Below are 4,834 nucleotides of genomic sequence, written 5' to 3' on the forward strand. Positions count from 1 at the left end.
ATGAGTTACTTTGTAATTTTTCCTCAGAGTTTGTGTTTTCCATAAGGACTTTATAAGCTGGAGATGAAAGAATGTCTGTTTTTAGGGTTTTAAAACACTGGTTTATGATTAAATTTAACATTTATACCTCAACAGAGATATAACTCTTGATATCAATGTTCTGCCACAGGGACAGAGTAAACAAATTTAAAATCTCTTCCTAAAGGCACATTTAGACTTTTTTTCATATGTAATCGAACAGGTTATACTGGTCCATAATGTCAAACTGCCAAGATGGCTGGAGTATAATTCCCCTATCAAAACCTTGCAAGGACTGCCCTCAGAAAATGAGGGAAGATCGTGGTGCTAGTGTCTGCGGGGTTTTGTTTCCAGCAAACAGACAGGCTCCATCATCTTTACTCTTCAATGCTGGATAGGAATGAAGTGAGAGAAGCAAGCTAGATTCCTTCTCCAAGTGGGTAAGTGTCCTCGTTAAAAAGTACCAGGGCAGCTGTGTGTAGAACAAAGGTAGGATTTAAAGAAGTAAAACCTTATATTAGAGAAAGAGGGAGGGGTCTACGACCATGCCACCCTGAATGCGCCAGATCTTGTCTGATCTCAGAAGCTAAACAGGGTAGGGCCTGGTTAGTACTAGCATAGGAGACCACCTAGGAATACCAAGTGCTGCAGGCATTAAAAAAAAAAAAAAAGAAAAGAAAGAGGGAGGAACAAAGACCATTACAAAGGGAAGAAGTAGAGATATTTCACAATGCTGTTAATAAACAGGATCTTAAAACAAAGCTTATTATGGAAATGCCTTTGAATTGGAAAACCTCTCAAAATAAATGAATTCTTGAGACCTAAGTTTTTATTTCTCATATTTTATTTTACCATGTGCTAAGTGAAAACAGTCCTTTCTCTTCTTTTTCAAAAGACAGCCTATTTATACATGTATACCTTATCAGCATAGAATATATCTGAATATTATGGTAACAATAAGGAAGAGAAACTAGGAGATTGGGCAACCAGAGCGAAGGGATAAAAAAGGTACCTTGTGAATTTTATATTGTATTCATGTGTTATATATTAAAAATAATTTAAAAGTTAGTTTTACATAGGTTAACAATACACATTTTGAGTATTTTTTATTCTCCTCAAATTATTTTCCAAAATGGAAATAACCATGCTGTTTACTATCCCTTTTAATCTAAAATTTTTAAGCTTTTCTCTAGAAAGTTACTTTTAACTTATAACAAATTTTTAATGCAAATTATACTTCAGGTCAACAATAACTTCTACAATTCACAATTTATAAAGTGTTTTCACATACATCGTTGCATCTTTTTTCAATCTTGTGTTCATTTATTCACTTGTTTGTTCAATAAGAATTTGGTGAGTGCCTACTGTTTACCAGATCCCTGAGTTAGAAGCAGGAGATAATATGAAGAAACTGCTGCCAAGGAACTCAGTCTAACAGCCCAGTAGGCTATGCAGAAATGTTAAAAATAAAAATAGTGTAATGAATGCAATAACAGAGCCATACATAAGACATAGAGGCTAAATTAGTAGCTTAGCTCAATTTAGGGGATAATGTTGGCAAAATCTTTTTGGATGAGGTCATGTCGGTGACAGATTTTTAAAGGTCAAGAAGTCACCACCCAGAAAAGGAGGAAAGGCGCTATATGCTCAAACAAGGACCTTTTTAACAGTTACAAAAACTTAAACAGCATGGTATGTTTGGGAAACTATGCAAAAAGTTGCATTACTGGAACACAGTGCAAATTGGGGAGTGGCAGGAAATGTGGCTCGAGAAGTTAGCAGAGCCTGGATCTTGAAGAGCCTTGTGGACTCCACGACAGTTACTACATTTGAAGGTCTTAGACACGGAGGGAAAAAAACAAAGCCTTATGAATGCATTAAAAAAAATCTATTTCACCCTAAAAATAAATCCTATTTTCTTTTTCTTGAAAGACCTATAATTTTTAAATATTCTTTTATACTTAATTTTTCAGTTTAGCATGTCTGTTTGTTTCAATAGTAAACTAAAGCTATCTAACACTCAGAGCCTTTCTGGATCTCTGAGAGTTATAACGAGTTTCCACTCAGCAAAGCCACACTTTTCCAGATATTGGCCATGTGACTCCACCGTGAGCTGTTACTTAAAAGAGCACATTTAGTAACTGCAGGGACCTTTAATCAGTACTTCCATCTAAGAAGAGATCCACAGTTGGACTAGATGCAAAAGATGTGAGATAGAGAAGTATAACTAAGCAGAACAAAGGGAAGGACGAAAGGAAGAGAAGGATACAGAAGGATGAAAGGAAAGACACCAGTAGGATGAAGAGAAGGACATGGGGAAGAAAACAGGAAAGGGAAGGATAAGAAAATTTACAGGGAAAGAGAAAAAGGAACAGGAAGGGTGCAGTAGAGTGAAGGACTTATTTGTGTGCCAGGTAATTTGTAAACGACCTTATATCAATTAATATTCAAAATATTTCTGCAAGGTAAATGTTTCTCCTGCTTTCTAACTTAAACGGAGGTGCAGTTTAAGTTAGAAAGCAGGAGTAATATTTAAGGTGCAGTATCTCAAAACGATATAACTGGTCTAAATGACAAATTGAATTTAAACTTTCTAAATCCAAAATCCACAATTTTTCCACTGAAATCTCCACCTTCCAATTTAAAGTCAGAATGCCTAGATCAGGTACTTTATTCTGTGCCTTTGGGCATTTTAGCCACATCAAATCTATTTCGGCAACTATAAACTAGGTATTATAATAATTGTGCTCTCTTCCTTGCTAGTCAGAGTCAGCAATGAGATGATGTGTGTAAAGATACTGAAAGGATTGCTAACGAAAAAAAAATTAATAATCCACGCTGTTTTTCTTTTAAATCTTCAGTGTTAGGGCCCAAGGAGGCTCAAAAGAGTTTTCCATTATTATAACTGAAATAACTCTCAAAGCAGCTGCTGAAGCTCTTGGTGTTCAAAAGCGTCTCTTTCTGGTATACACACTGACAGACTATTTCCACTTGGATTGCTCTTAGTGACTATGAGCCCATGCAGAAGCAAGATAAACAAGCACCTGAGGAATCTTCCAGTGTTGGCTGAAGATACTAGGCATGTCATTTCTTTATAAGGTGACTGTACAATTCTACTGACCTATGGAGTGCAAGGTTTCTACGTTACTACCTGAGCTAATGCCAAGTTTTTCAACAGCATACTTCCTCCAATTATCTTGCCCAAATTTTAAGATATAAGATTAAAGTTTGAAAATTACTTCAAAAATGTCAGACAAGACCCAGACACTTAAAGACTACCCCAGTCACAACAATGGAGTCAACTGATATGACAACAAAAGTAAGCAAGCCTTTCCCTGATTCGTTACCCACCTTAGTGAGTCATTGGATCCCTAAAGATGAGACATTGTCAATTCCCATCTTATTTGTTGCCTTAAGACAGTTAACTTCTACTCCTGATTGTGACATTATTCCAAATACACTAAGGTGCATGAAGAGTACAAGTCCATTGCATACAGTAGTATCACAGAATTCATTAAAGGAAATGTCCTTGACAATAAACCTTGAATATTCTTTTACTTTCCCTGAGGTCCTTCCTTCTACGGTATTAACAGCTACTTCATTCACAGATTTTGACTTCCTCCAGAGTAGAACTTCTACAGCATCAATGTTACTAGAAAAATGAGACTCTACAGAGTGGGAAAGGAAGAGGCACACCCTAATCCACAAAACAAAAATACAAAAGCATCCTGTTTTATCTGACAATGTCTCAGGATCGATTAGTCAAGCTTGGTATTCACAAGCCTTCCTTGCCTTATCCAAGTACTCTCATTTTCTTGGATCCTCAGTCTCCGAGGAAGTAACAGAGGATATAGCCACACCTTCAGAAGGACTATTTTCAACGACAACATTTTTCAGCAAATGGAGTGGTTCTATTCCAGTCTATCTAGAAAGATCCGTTTAGTCATCTAACAGTCTCTTGATACCTTCAGCATCAGCAAAGGAGACATTAGCAGCCTCCTATTTTTCCCTTGAGTTCAGCCAACTGCCCCTGTAAAGCCAACTAAAGCAAAAGATTCTTCATGAGCATAATCATATCTGCGAGACTTTTGAATTTTCTCAACAGCTTTATTCATTCCCCATTCTTACAGAGACAATTTCACCTCTTGGCATGAGAATAAGTACAAAATTTGTATGGGAAAGTACATCTGACTCATTTGCCCCAGGAAACTGTTTGTGTTACCAACAACCTCTTAGAGGAAAGCTCATCCTGTGATATGATTATAAAAACTCAATCTTATTATAAAAAATCCTCATCATTTACCCAGCCATATGATTTATCTGATTTGTCCTTTTCTGAGCTGCCCAAATCTGCAAATGTATTTATTTGGGTTACCTGAAAGTATAGGCTCAAACACCATAATACATTTTCTTAGTGTCTGGTAGTCAGGCATAGAACATTTGGCTTTCAGCAAATTCTCAAGAACTAGCAAAACTTTGCCAGGCAGCACAATGTTAAACCTGGACTCTACTGACATGGTGATAAGTCGCCCGTAAACCTCCAAAAACTTATTAACAACAAGATATGGGACCATTTCTGACATTAACAATATACAAGGTAAGATTGTGATAGTTGTTTATTTTTCTATTCAATGAATTCTATTCAATGAATCTTTACACTAACAAGCAGTAACCAACTATTATTGGTTAAAATATTAAGATTAAAATAGAATGTTAAGATTAAAATGGAGTGCCTAATGTTAACTACATAAAATATGAGTGCTTGATCTTCTTCTCTATATATTTTCCAATAATTCTACAAGGAAAATTGTGATTT

The 4,834-nt window shown here is 36.0% G+C and overlaps 1 pseudogene; it reads left to right on the forward strand.

The window, feature by feature from the left end:
- Nucleotides 1-553: 553 nt before the first annotated feature.
- Nucleotides 554-672, forward strand: LOC111741885 (annotated as a pseudogene).
- The last annotated feature ends 4,162 nt before the right edge of the window (nt 673-4,834 follow it).

This window comes from Pteropus vampyrus, unplaced genomic scaffold (genome assembly GCF_000151845.1).
Source record: "Pteropus vampyrus isolate Shadow unplaced genomic scaffold, Pvam_2.0 Scaffold82, whole genome shotgun sequence".
NCBI classification, from domain to species: domain Eukaryota; kingdom Metazoa; phylum Chordata; class Mammalia; order Chiroptera; family Pteropodidae; genus Pteropus; species Pteropus vampyrus.